General features: G+C 46.2%; 2 long non-coding RNA genes across 3 annotated transcripts in view; one reads left to right on the forward strand and one right to left on the reverse strand.

Annotated features, from left to right (window-relative positions):
- The window catches only part of LOC132655316 (uncharacterized), an 89,030-nt gene that overhangs the window by 25,796 nt on the left and 48,688 nt on the right, over positions 1-14,546 (forward strand). The window contains exons 2-3 of one of the 2 annotated variants that reach the window (XR_009593171.1): positions 1,700-2,730; positions 2,828-4,167. This is a non-coding gene — a long non-coding RNA (uncharacterized LOC132655316). Of the gene's footprint in view, positions 1-1,699; positions 2,731-2,827; positions 4,168-14,546 lie in introns of those variants that run through there. The other variant, XR_009593172.1, reaches the window with a different exon arrangement.
- Positions 305-2,786, reverse strand: LOC132655317 (uncharacterized). Its single transcript, XR_009593173.1, has 3 exons — positions 2,674-2,786; positions 2,141-2,310; positions 305-476 (listed from the first exon to the last, which is right to left on the reverse strand). It is a non-coding gene; the product is annotated as an uncharacterized LOC132655317 (long non-coding RNA).

Below are 14,546 nucleotides of genomic sequence, written 5' to 3' on the forward strand. Positions count from 1 at the left end.
TAGTTTTGCAAACTGTTAAATGAATCTGAAGTGAGGCCTGGTGGCCCAGGCAATGAATTCCAGCTACTCGTGAGGCTGAAGCAGGAGGATCACAAGTTCAAGGCCTGCCCCAGCCTCACCAGCGGGAGTCTCTCTCTCTCTCTCTCTCTCTCTCTCTCTCTCTCTCCAAACACGAAGTAAAAAGAAGGCTGGGGTGTAAGTCCTCATGTAAAGCACTTGTTGGGCTCGTGTGGGAACCTGAGCTCCGTCGTTATCCCCGAAAAATTACATACATGCAGTCATCGGTAAATAAATAATTGGGTTTAATCAACACATGCAAACGCTGCCGGTCATTCACAGCCTCCTGCAGCTCAGCACACACTATGTCCTGAGGAAGTAGATGCAGTCCGGGACTTAGGGCACCTGCAGCAAACAAACGGTGGGTGGGTGTCTTAGTCTGTTTCCTGTTGCTGCGGTAAAATACCCGGCAAAGACATCTGAAAGGAGAGTGTGTCTTTTTAGATGGCTGTTCAGGGTGCGATCCGTCCTGGCGAGGAGGGCAAGGCAGCGATAGCTTGGCGCAGCTGCTCCCATCACGTCCAGGCGGCAACAGAGCAAGGAAACGACGCTGCTGCTACCTCCCCTGCGCGTGCGGACTACACCACACACTGCCTGGGACCACGGAATTTTTCCACATAAAAATAAGATGCTGGCCTGCGCTGTGCCATGCGGGGGCACAGGAGAATCACAAACCGGGCGTTTATGGTGACTCACTTTGTGTAGTACAGAGTCAGAAGGACTTCAGTGAGGGCCCCGCTTCAGGGAACGTCAGAGTCTGTCATTTCTGAGTGGAATGTTTACTGACACACTGCGGGTTTTGACCCTCAACGTTCTTCCCTTTTTATAAATTTCAATAGGGTTCAAAGAACAGGTTTATTTTTCTCTGGCAAATACATATTTAAGTAAATTAAATAAGAGGGAATGACTCATGAATTCTTGCTTTATAGGGGACCAATCACAAATGCATTAATTTCCAAACTTTCTAATATTAAGGGTATTTGAATATTTTAAGAAGAGTTGCAAAAACTTCCAAAACATTATCATTATGTGCGTGCTATTTTGCCTTACTGTAGTTTCTAAAATTGTGCAACTAAGCAGTAGTGATACTTGTACTCTGTTATTTTGAAGCTGTTTGAATTTTTCATTGGTTCTTTGACAATTCCGTGTATGTGGAGAATGTGTCACGGTCATTTCTACCTCTGTCCCCCAATGGAGCAGCCTCCCACCTTCCATTCTTTTTTCTTTTTTAAACACCTCACTGAATGGAATTCGTGTTGCTTGTGTGTGCCTGGCTGCTGAGCTATGCACTGGAGCCAGTGGCCGCAGCTCACAGGAAGTTCTTTCCCCTTGCCTAGAGGCAGCCAGCTGACAACAGCTGCCCGTTTAGACAGGGCACCCTGGGGGCTTGTGATTATTTTTAACACATAATGTGTCCAGGTGGCTGCTGTGCTGTTCTTGATCGTATGCCCCTAAACCCTATTTCTGAGGTCACAAAACAGAAATAATTAGAGGGAGTATCAGTGAGAAGAGGAAAGTGCAATCATTTTTAACTGTTAAACTTTCTCCTTGATAAATATACTGTGGATTTGCTATCGTCTTGAGAGTTATCAATAATATCAACACCCTGAATTTTTCAATTTTTTTTTTGTTGTTGTTTCAGGTTGACTATTTGCCTAATTCAATTAAATTTACTCAAGCCAGTGTACACATCATTTCTTAAAAAAAAAAAAAACAACTTGATGAATTAAAGTCAAATAAAGCAAGCAATCTGCTCACTCAGAGCAGAGTGAAGCCATAGGTCATGAAGAGGGAACGCTGCGTGAGGAACGCTGAGGCAGCCCAGTGCTAGGAGACCGGCTCAGTGGGACTCAGCGAGGCTCCACCGCACTCGGAGGAAGTCAAAGATGAAATGCGATTTGAATACGCTGCACACTGTGTCTGTGTGCCTGGATGAACAAGTGTCTCGTGTCTGGGGAAGTGTAAGTCTCATCGGGCTCTTTGCTGGCAAGGTAGAAGACATTGTCAATAAATTAAAAAATAGTTTTACAGGGTGAGAAAATAATTTGTTTTTGTTGTACTGGAGGAGGACACGAAATGTTACCTCATGTTTCTGTGATGTCATTTCCACAGGGAAGTGGCGTGTTGTCTGGTTTGATGGGTTGCTGCTCAGGTGACTCGATACCAGCAGAAGCTCTGGCCTTCAGACATCTTACGGATCCCAGTGTAGCTTTGGAAAAACCATGCCTCACCTGAGCATTTTAAAGTTGATATCTGCAAAACAAATCCCATTAGAAGTTGAAAAAAAAAAACCTAAACAGGATGTAATTCTTTAGCATATGTCAACGTTGGCACTTTGAAATTGAAAGTTTTACAGTGTACATGAAAGCATAGCAGACGATTTAAAACCGCATAAAAACAGTCCCTGGCACACAGTGGCTGAGCTACAAATTTTCCACCTTCCCATGGTGTGAGGGTAGCGCTAACTCAGTGGAAACCGCTTGGAAGTTTGGACCTTTCTCGGGGCGCGGTCCTCAGCAGAGCCGCAGCTGCGCTGCACTGGACTGCGCAGCGGCAGAACGCCCTCAGCTTGCGATGCTTTCCAGTCATAATAGGTTCATTTCGGCCAAAAGTTACCGGAGTCAGGGGCTGTGGACCGCACACCACCACCTAAAACACAGCGCGGTTTCTTCGGTAAGACATTTTCCGTTGTTCCTTCTTCTCTCTGAACTCCTTCTTCCACTCTATTCCGTTGTTCCTTCTTCTCTCTGAACTCCTTCTTCCACTCTAGGACTGGGACACTGCAGGGGCGAGTCGCGGTAACCCTGCCGTTTGCCCCGCCCACCCGGCCACTGTTACTCCACCTGACCGGAACGCTGCCCTGTATGTACATAGATCACTCAAATTATCATTGCTTACCATTGCTACTTTCCTTTCAAGTATTTGTCTTCCCCAGTTCCTCCTAGTTCTGGGGCATCATGGGAGTGGTTGTGAGCAGTTTTCTAGAGAACCAGAGAGAAGAAGTTGAGCTGGGAACACGCGCAGTGAGTGCTGAATGTTGCATATCTCTGAGGACACTCACTTCCCATGTGGTTAAGGAACCTTCTCCTAGAAGCGGTGCCTCTGCCACTAGGTGAACTCACCTGGAGTCTTGAAAAGGGGGTGTAGGGCTAGAGGCTGAGGGATGACACGCATACAGGAGCTGTGCCACAAACATGGAGGCGACAGTGAGGAAACAAAGCAAAAGTAACAGGCTAGTCTGTGGACAATCGTCAGCAAAACAGTTGGGTTCGTAAACCCCCGCAAAGGAAATAGCTGATGATGCAGCAGGCACAGCCGCAAACGCGTCACACAGCCGCAAATGCGTCACACAGCCTTCTCTTTTTGACGGCAGTGATAGACAATGGGTTCCTATGCAGACCATGATCTAAACAGCACTGTGAGGAGCAGTTTGCAAGTGAGTGTGCACGTGGCTGTCTGTACGTGTGTGCTTGTAAGGCACGCACTGGGCTCCATCTCTGTAACACTGGGATTACAGAAGCTCACGCTGTGCTCAGCTTTTTACGTGGATTCTGAAGGTCAGACTCAGGCTCCCGTGCTTGCAAGGGCAGCATTTACCAACTGTACTGTCTCCCCAGCCCCTGCAGGAAGCATTCTGATCTGTGAGCAAATTCTGTGTTTATGCATCCAAATTACCAATAATAGTTTTAAAAGTTGATCAAGCACACACTAGTGGGACTATTGAATTATACTGTGAAAATAGTGTCCTGGAATTTTACGAAAAGGCTGTGAAGCCGTGCAGACAAAAGGAGAGAAGAATTAGCAGAGACATAGCAGGCGCTGATCCTCGTGCCGTACTCCTGCATTTAGGAATATTGATGCTCTCTTTTAGCATCGTTGATGCTCTCTTTTAGCATCGTACCCCTTGTGATGCTTTGTGATTTCTTTTTAAATTTTAAATAAACATCTGCACTTTTACCTGAGTTTACGTCTCTTTCCCTCGAGGCCCTCCTCCCCGTGGCAGCTGCCCACACCTCACCTCTGACTTGGCAGGCCCGTGCCACCACGGTACCGAGTGGTCAGTACCCAGGATGGCTCAGGACCGAGGCTGAAGAAGGGACTCCTGAGGCATGCTGTAGCTCAGTGTGTAGTGTTTGCTGTGGAAGACTGGAGTTAGAATCTCCAGCACCCACATAAAAGCAGGGTGGCCGTGGCGGCCTCACTGACATCCCAGTGGAGACAGAATCCCCAGAGGGACAGGCATGCACTGAGCACAGGTTCAGCAAGACCCGGCCTTAATGTGCATGGGGGAAAACAAGTCAGTAAGACATGCCGCGGCATGTCAGCCCTGGGCCTCTGTGTGCACGCGCAGGCACACCCACAGCCATCCACCCATCCACATTCAAACATGCATATATGCACACACAAAACATACAAAAAAATGCAACCAAACAAAAACTCAGCGGCAAAGCACAATGGGCATCTGGGTTAAAGAAGGGAGGGACTGAGAGGTGCAGCTTGGTGGTGGAGCACCTGCCTACCATGTGTAAGCTCTCAGCTCCACGCAGGAATTGGCCGTGAAACCAAAACTGCAATAGTGACCCATTAGCGTTATTACGATGATCAGCACTGAAAATACCAGTGGCACCCAGTTCTGTGAGGTCGGAGCAGCAGGAACAGGGCAGGCAGGACACCAAGACCACCCCTACCCTGGAGGACAGTTGGGCAGTTTCTCAAAAAGCAAGCACAGCCTTACTGCACGATCCAGACACCCTGGTCTTTCCTGCACACCAGATGGAGGCTTGTGGCAGCTGTGTCCATGCGAGCGCAGACACAGTCACAGCGTCTTTCCGGAGGTAGATTAGTCAACTCTAGCATACGCCCAGGGTGGAATAGTGTTCAACAACAGTATAAAAACCATGGACAAACAAAGTGGAAGAGGAGTTTTTATTTGTTGTTTTGTTTTGGGGTCATTTGCTTTTTGGTTTGTTTGTTTATTTGTTGACCATTACTTCCACCTCAGCCATTGGCATAGCTGCACCTCATAGCAAGGAGGACTAACACATGTTATTGAGTGGAAAGAAGCCAGCCTGAAAAGGTACACTGTATGATTCCAACTATTTGACATTCTAGAAAAAGCACCTCCATAAAGACAATAAAAAATATTGGTGACTTCCAAGGATTGTGGGGTAGCAGGAACGACTTTTAGGAGATTGAAAGAAACCATTCTTTAAGTATGAGTTACTTTTTGTTGCTGTGATGAACATCGTGAACGAGGCAACTTGCAGCAGGCAGTTTACCATCCCAGAGGGGTTAGAGGCCATCCCAGCGGGGAAGAGGCAGGTATGGATGCTGGAGTACCTGAGTGCGCCTGTCTTGAACTGAGAGTAAACAGCAGGGAGACCTTCTCAGCGATGGACTTGGTCCAGCTCCTCCTAAATACCCAAACACCACCACCAGCTAGGGACTGAGAACTCAAGCATGGGAAGCTAGAGAGGGCATTCTCTTTTGAACCGCCAAACTGTATAATGTTGTAATAGTTGCTATGTATCTACACACACTGTTTGGGTGATAAGTAGGTATAACATCCAAGCAATTCCTTTCTCTGCTCTGTATTTTATTCTACTATAAAAACATAGGTATGGTCTAGAGAAATGGTAGAGCAGTTAAGAACATTTGATCTTACAGAAGACCAGAGTTGGGCTCCCAGTGTACTGTATGGGTCAGCCTGTAACTCCAATCTGAGATAACTAGCACCCTCTCCTGATTTCTGCAGGCACTTTCATGCAAGCAAGCAAGCAAGCGCGTGCGCGCACACACACATTCACACACACAATAATGAAAGAAATCTTTTCTATTAAAATGTAACTCCCAATTCTGTGCTGCTGAGAGTGGAATTGGACTTTGGCTCTCTGAGTTGGTTCTGGACATTTGGATCACATTGTGAGTACAGAAATGATGTAATTACTTCATTGTAATTACTTTCAGAGTTCTATGCATCTAGAAGGTTGAATATCACAATGTAGAAGGTGCCACTGGAAGAATTCCTGGTTGCCTCATAGGGATGCTTTGACTCTAGGATATATCTTCATGCTTTCACTGTAGCATCTGAATATGGATTAAAATATTCTACTGTCATATACAATTTATTCCCCTACACACATGTGGAAAATTTCTTTCAAATATTAGAAAAGAATCATCTTGCTAAAACCATAAAACTAGGATGTGGATTTCATGAGAAACTGTGAAATTTTTGTCATTAAAATTAAGATGCTATGGGCCTGAGGTCACAATCTTGTATACCTGGCAGAAATATGTCACTTGCTGAAGAGCTTAAAATAAAGGCAGTGATGCCGTTGGTCTTCTTGTGGAGCTCCTGGCACCCCCAGGTCCTTCTGTCCTTCCTCCCACTTTTCCACAAGGCTCCCTGCACTCCACCCAATGCTTGGCTGTGAGTCTCAGCATCTGTTTCGGTCCTCTGCTGGGTGGAGCCTCTCAGAGGACAGCTATGCTAGGCTCCTGTCTGCAAGCACAGCAGAGTCTTGCTAGAGCCAGGGGCTGGCTCTCTCTAATGGGGTGGGTCTCAGCTGGGCCAGGCACTGATTGGCCATTCCCTCCATCTCTGCTCCATCTTTATCACCTATAGGCGTCTTGTATACTGGGTAAATTTAGGGTCAAAGTTTTTGTGGCCAACTAACCAGGGCCCAGAGCGGCTTCCGGAGCCTGAAGCACCAAGGAAAAACCATGTAGAGGCTGGACCTAGGCCCCCTCTGCAGATGCAGCTGGTGGGAAGCTCAGGCTTTGTGTGGGTCCCTACTAAGGGGAACAGGGGGCTGTCTCTGACATGGACATGGTTGCCTGCTTTCCAATCACTTTCTCCTGGCGGGGCTGCCTCACCAGGCTACGGGGAGAGAGGAAGAGCTCTGTCCAGATGCAGCTGGGGTGGGTTGGTGGCAGGGGGTGAGGGCTGGGGCACAGCCCCCTTTCTCTGGGGAACAGGGGGGGGGAGGAGGGGTGGAAGGTGGCAGTGGGAGGAGAGGAGGGAGGGGCTATGATGGGGTGAAAAGTGAATAAATAAACCAGTGAGCTTCCCTGACTATGCCACTACTGTTTGCTCTCTCATTGCCTTCTGCCTACATGAAGTGCAGAACCTGGGCTGCACCTCAATATGCAGCAGACTGAGAGGAGGCTAAACTGATCTCAGGATAATGTCCACAACTGTCTGTAACTGAGCGGAGATGGCTTTTACCCTCTGTGTTTTTTATGGCAGAAGCAGCCTGGAGATCAATGCTGACACTAAACTACCATTCATCCACACATAGCATCCTCTCTTCTGCCAGTTCGAGGCCACCGAACACTTTTTACATCACTAAGGAACATTTATGCAAGCCATTGTAAGGGTGGAACAAATGTATGAATTCTTCAGCTTTTATGTCTTTATGCCACAAGAAACTTCCCATAAAAATTTTGTGAGCTGATCCTGATGGAACAGGGTTGTAATACCAGTTACTTAGGAGGCTGAGGCAGGAGGGAATGAGGAGAGGATGGCAAGTTCAAGGCCTGCCTGGGTAAAATACTGAGACCTTGACTCAATATAAAAAAATAATTTTTTAAAAAAGCTTCAGATATAGTTCAATGCTAGAGAGTTTGTCTAGCATGAAAATCTGGGTTCATTTTCTAGTATGGCAAACAAACAAACAACAACAAAAGCTTCTCTGTGATATCTCTAATAAAAAAGTTAAGGAACCAAGTTCTCCACACATTACACAGAAACAAAATCTTGATCATCAGTCACTGCAGGCACAATAGAAGCAGGCAGGTCACTAAATGTAGAAGACCCAGTTGAGTCCTCAGAGGCTGTGTCTACTCTCTGGAGTATCAACTCAAGCAGTGGGACTGTGCTGTTCTAAGAACTGGTTTTGCCTTGTACCCTAGCACCCAAAGCCCTTGGCATTTCATCAGCAGCAGGAACCTTTCTTACCACATCTGAGTTTATACTCCTGGCATGGTGTAGGATGGGGTTTCTTGATGGCCCCAGAAGCAGCAAGTGCTAGAAGGCTAGAGCTCTGAATTGCACTCTTCGCGCACTCTGAAGAATGGAGAGACGAAGGCCACATACTGAGCTCCACCACAAACTCTGGATCCTTGAGACCCGGAGTTTCTGGATTGGTGAATCTCTCCATCTAGGAGGCTGGCACAGTCTGACTCCCAGGACAAAAGGGCCTGCTCCCATGACTCTTCCTGACTCTTTCTGTGTGCTTCTTCATCTGGGTGTGCCATGTGCAGGTGTGAAACATTCTAATGAAGTATTGAGCTGAGGGGGCACACCTGAAGCCTCGGTTTACATAGCCAGTCATTTGGAAAGCTGGTATGGGTTCCAATGCTTGGACGTGACCTCTGAAGTACAGAGACCCCGTGGGAGCGGACCTTCCATTGTGGACCCAGTGCTGACCTGAGTAGAAGGTCAGAATGGAGGTGTGGGACCACTACTTACTGTCCTCAGGCGAGAATTTCTTGTACATTTGATTCCAGAGAGACATGCGAATAATGAAAGTTGTAGGGACACACTTACAAACATCTGAGAAAAGAGGGTGATTGTCTGATTAATAATTTAAAATTATGTTGAGTAAGAAACCAAAGACCACTTTAAGTGGTCCCCTGGCAATGTCTGTCTCTTAACGTTCTGGACCTTTCTCCTGGCTAATTTGGGCTGTCAGGAAGCGTGACCATCCCAAATCCTCCTAAGTAGAAAACTGAGACTTTGAGTGATAAAAACAAACACTGTCAAGCACCTCTTCACGTAAGAAATGAGTCACTCTCCAAACAGTTGTCAGCTAGGCTCCAGATGTCCTGCAGCAGTTGGCAGCTCTGAGAGGTGGACTACTCTGTGCCTTGCCACTCGTTTATGTCTGAACACTCGGTTTGACTGTTGCATGAATGTGGAAACCGCTGTTGTTAGGAATCAGTGACTACCACGGGCCTGCAGGAAAACCAAAGGCAGGATCAGAGCCTGGCAGCTCTGCGTTCACTGTGCATCCCTTCAAACACCTCATTAGCTGCTTTTACAAAGGATCCGTTTCAGAACCTCCCCAGCTGCCACCAAGCACCTGAAGGTGTCTAGCCATTTTCTTAAACTTGAAGTCACCTTGGGTTCCAGGAACAAGCCTGATTGACAGACATACTGACAGTAAGGAAGCAAAAGAACCCCCAAACAACAGAGAGCTTAAACAGACCAGCCCTCAGAGGAGGACAGCTACATGGGCTGGGGACACCGACTTGGAGAAGGCGTCATCCTACGGGAACCACACTGTTTTCTTCAAGCAATAAGGACTTCTGTCAGGCACCATGTGGAACCAGGCCAAGAAATGCTCAGCCAGCCTGCATCTCTTCCGAGCTTCTTAGCTGGGCATACTTCATGCTCCTGCCTCAAGCCTTCCTTTATTAAAACCTAAAGGCCAATGCCCTGCTGATGGACTTGGGAGCCACTGAAACCATTTATCTGTACTTTTGTGTATGCGACAAAGCACAACAGTGTTAATTAAAATTTAAAAAAATGATACAAAGAATCTTGATAAATTTGCCAGTACAGCCTTTGAGGAGTTTAACAACTTCGAACACGTGATGGAATGGCTGTGAGAACAATGACTGATCTTTTGAAAAGTTGTAATGGGAGATTTGGTTTCTTTAAAAACTCAGTTCTGCTGTGTAAATGTCTTTGTTCTAATCCTGAGTGTGGATTTTAGCCTGGGGGTCAGTTGTCCACAGCTGATAACTGCCTCCTGCGGGCGTGGTCCTTGCCAGCTGGTAACAGCCTGCCTCATCTAGCGGGAAGAATGGCGTGGTCTAAGACTCCGGTATAAATAGGAGAGCCCAGAAAGAGAAGGGGCGGCAGTTTGGGGGACCAGCCACAGTCAGGGTGGCAGTCTGAAGGGGACAGAGAGATGTTTCAATGCAGCAGCAGCTTGGAGGAGATTGCTGCTGCGTTTGCTGGTGGTGGAGACTGGTTCGGCCCCAGAAGGACCCACGGACCCTAGACAGCCAGAAGTGAAGGGTCTCGGGCTCATGCTGGGCCTGGCTTCCTCTGTCCCCTCCCCCACACCAATGTGTACACACGCTGTCTGTCTTGGTTAGGGTTTCTATTGCTGTGATGAAACCCCAGGACCCTAGCAACTTGGGAGAGAACGGTTTATTGTATCACATAACTCCCAGATAACCGTCTGTAACTGAGGAAGTCCAGGCAAAAATTCGAGCAGGAAATGAACTTGTGGGCAGAAAATGAAGCAGAGGTCATGGAGGGATGCTGCTCACTGGCTTGCTCTTCGTGCTTGCTCAGTCTGCTTTCTTACACCACGCAGGGCCGCCCATCGAGGGGCCGACTGGGCTCTCCCACATCAATCGTTAACTATGAAAGTAAGCCACAGACTTGCCCGGAGGCCAGTCTCATGGAGGCATTTTCTCTATTGTAGATTTCCTCTTCCCAGGTTTGTGTCAAGTGGACAAAAACAACCAGCACACTGGCATTTGTACATTTTGGTATTTCTTGATTTTTTTTTTTTTTTTGCATGTTGTTCTCACTAATACTACTGTATTTCTTCTAAGTTAGCCTTGGCTCAATTTAGTCTGTTTTACCCACTCAAAACTGATAACTGAACAGACTTCTTGAAATACCCATACTGCTGTCATTTGTGACATAGGTAAAGAATTGATGTAAGAGAGCGAAAAGGATGCAGGAAAGGACCAGAACAAGATACAGCCTCTCGAGGATATGCTCCCCATAACCCATTTTCTCCAGCAAGGCTCAGTGGTCTACTTTTCAGTACTCCCCCGACAATGCCCGTTCTATCACTGATTCATTGTTGGATCAACTCATCTATTAAGTCAAGATCCCGAAGAGCCAGTCACTTCCCCAAAGGTAGGTAGCTGCCATCCCAGCCCCCAATATATGAGTTTTGAGGCATTTTATAATAGTAATAACAAAATACCTGGTGAAAACAAAAGAGAAAGGATTTACTAGGTTTTAGTACATGATCAGCCTTCTCCATTGCTGTGGACACAGTGTGATGCAGAGTATCATAGCAACCAAAGTGAGATGGAGCACAAACTCACTCACCTAACGGCAGGTAGGAAGCAGAGACAGAATTTATATGCTAAAGGCCTTTTTCTTTTTGCTTGTTTTATTCCATCTGGGCCCCTGTCTACTGGAAGGTGTTACCCACATTTAGGGTGACGCCTTCCCCCTTTGTCAGTCATCACTGGAAACGCCCTAAATACACAACCAACAGACTGTTTTTCTAATGCCCTTGGAATCTCTGAAAATTGACAGTCAATACTGCCTATCACAAAGCTAAAGTTTGTCAACTTGATACTCAAGCACATCTCCTTAATGATACTTACTTTCAAAATAAACATGAAGGCCATATTCTACTTGAAATGATATTTCAAGTACAGCTGAAAATTCAGGAAAATTTACCTCTAAGTTGCAACAGTTTCAGTATTGCTGGAATCATTCATCATTGAACACAAGTTTATCTAAAGTTTCCTTTTAACTTCAAGGCAAACTCTTAGCTTGAAGCATCCTTCCCTTCTCTTCCTCTCCCTTCCCTTCCTTCCTTCCTTTTTTTCCTTTCTCCTCCTCTTCCTCCTTTTTTCTGCTATGAGGGATTGAAACCTGATGCATTTGGTCAATGTTGTGCTACTGGACTATATTCTCACGTGATCCTAAGCTTCTTTAACACGAAAGAAACTACGTTCTTACAAGCCACAATAATTCTGAGTAAACATTCCTATTCCAAAAGGGAATAACAAAAGAATCAGCAGAGAAGAATGAGAAGAAAGCAAGACTGAAACCCAGCAAGAAAGACATTCAGTCCTGTAGTTTCATGCCTAGTATCCAGAGCAGGCAGAGGTAAGACGTGGACTTCCAAGGGCTTGGGAAACCCTGCAGAGTGAGGCCTGGTCAGCGGCAGCCCACAGGGTCTCTCTCCTGGGTGGTCCTGCTCTTGCTGCAGCGTCCCTTGACAGACAGAACATCTTCCTGGAATCTGTAATTTCTCAGGGTCCTCACGCACTGTCAGATGCTCTTGGTGACTGCCTGCAGAGACTCAGCCCATGCGCATCTCTTCACTCAGGGTCTCCTCTGGAACCTGAGTGGACGCCTCCACAACTCTTGCATTTATTGTAAAGACTCATAAGGGTGACACCAACGTCTTCTGTCACCTCCAGCTAGGCCTCCTTTGAACATAGTTTTAGCAGCTTCTGCATATCTGAGAGTCTGAATGTGGTGAAATCCCAGCAAAATAATTCCCTTAGACAACCCTGTAACAGCTGTGTCTTAGGATTTGTATTGCTGTAAAGAGACGTCATGACCACAGCAACTCTTATAAGGAAACATTTAATTGGTGTTGGCTTACAGGTCAGAGGTTTAATCCAGTAATATCATGGCTGGAAGAATGTACTGGAGAAGTAGCTGAGGTTTCACATCTGGATCAGCAGGCAAAATGGGCCACACTTGAGTATCTGAAGTCTCAGTGCCCACCCCCTGTGACGAACTTCCTCCATCAAGGCCACACCTACTCCATCAAGGCCATACCTACTCCAACCAAGCCACACCCACTCCAACAGGCCACACCCACTCCAACAGGCCACACCTACTAATAGTGCCACTCACTTTGGGCTCAGGGCTCCTATTTTTATGTTCAGAAGTGTTGTCTTCTGAGTGCTAACAGAAGTCCCCAGATTATATGTGGAAGGGGAGGAAAGATGGGGCAAGTCTCTTGCATAGTTACCAGTCTTGGTCAAACTTGTTGAACATTCTGTCTGTATTAGTCAGGCAGGGTTTTGTCTGTGATTCGGAAGTTGTTGCTCCTGCTGAGGAAAAGTCTGGGCTCTTGTCTCAAGATATTCTTGTATCACACCTGTTGTCCGTGGAATCCAAGGTACCTGAAGAAGAGAATGACCCAGAGCAAAGGAGAGAGACGGGAAATGGAGGCAGTAATGCAGAGCTTTCCACCAGCCAAGCAGAGGGCTGGCTTCTGACAAAAGCAGCCTTCGAGTCCATGGTTCAGTGTTAACATTCATCTTTAATAGGGCAAACTGGCACAGGCCATGCAGAGGAGGCTGTGCCAAGCAAGTGAGCTTCCTGAAGGCGGCCCACCGTTCTTGCCCAGCTGACAATGGGTATGCCCTGGCGAGGCATGGACCCAGGGATTTTGTTTCCAGATTGCTTCTTGCTGCTGATACTCCTTTTCATGTTTGTCATTGCTGTGTCCCTCATATACATCACGGCATGGAGACATCCTCACTGAGTATTGTTTCCTGGGTAGTTACCCACTCTGTTGGGCAAACTTCCTGCAGATCAATACGAAAAGGTGCTTTCATAAAATAATGCTGCTTAGATGAACTGATGATTTTATAGTTCCTGATAATGATTTTATAGAATTCCTGTTTTGATTCACGTAACTTTCAGTCCCCCCAACACACAGATAGCAAAGCTGCATGAGGGAGTTCTGTGAGTCTTCACAGCTCACAAGCACACAGACTGCTCAGGGAAGAACTGGCTTGAGGCAAGTTTTGATCTAGGAAGGCATCACTCTAGGTTAGAGCCAGGGCTGAGGTCACAGATCTGTGTGAGCCATGATAAAAAGGCTATAAACATGGCTGATTAGCTAATCTAACTATACAAGACTTCAGAAATAAGACACAAGGCCTGTTTCTTGGTAAATTTTTCTAACCTAAGCCATAAAACAAAACAAAACAAAACAAACAAACAAAACCTATTGCTCTGGACTTATAATGAGCTTGTGGAATGAAAAAGATAAAAATATTACTTTGAACTTATACTGAACTTGTGGAGCTAAGAGATAGTTAGGTGTGAGCTCTAATGGAAAGACATGCAGACAATTATCCTCCTATAACTCCTCAAAATTTGTCAACCTTGTTAACTTATGACATGAAGAACAATTGCTTTGAGCTTACAACAGACTGTGGAATGAAGGGATAGATAAGAAATGTTTAGTTAGGCATGAGTAATCAGTAATTCTTCTGTAATTCCCTCTGATGTAACAAATTTTGTGATAATTGTTTTTATGGCCATGAGAAAATTTTTCTTCTGATCTAGAGAGTTTTGCTTTAGAGGGTATGTAAGCCAATTACAAAAAAAAAAAAAAAAAAAAAAAGAAAACAAAAAACAAAAAACAAAATCAAAACAGAGCAAAACAAAAAACCAGTTGTTGGATGTCTTTATAGAAGAATGAAAATCCCAACCAATGAAGACTCAGGAGCCACATGCTGGGGTGAAGAGCTAGCTCAGAGAGGCAGAGAAAGCACCAGCTGATTTTCCTGCTCAGCTCGCATCCCAGAAGGAAAAGGACAAAAGCTAAAGGAAAAGGCTAAAAGCTTGCTAGTTCAGCCCAGGAGGAAAAGGCCTGCTCTCCCAAAAGCCCGGGAGGAGAAAGCCAACAGGTAAAAGCCCGAGAGGTAGAGCGCTGAGGCCTAAGGTGCTGAAGCCCCCC

This window comes from Meriones unguiculatus, chromosome 7, assembly GCF_030254825.1.
Source record: "Meriones unguiculatus strain TT.TT164.6M chromosome 7, Bangor_MerUng_6.1, whole genome shotgun sequence".
NCBI lineage: Eukaryota > Metazoa > Chordata > Mammalia > Rodentia > Muridae > Meriones > Meriones unguiculatus.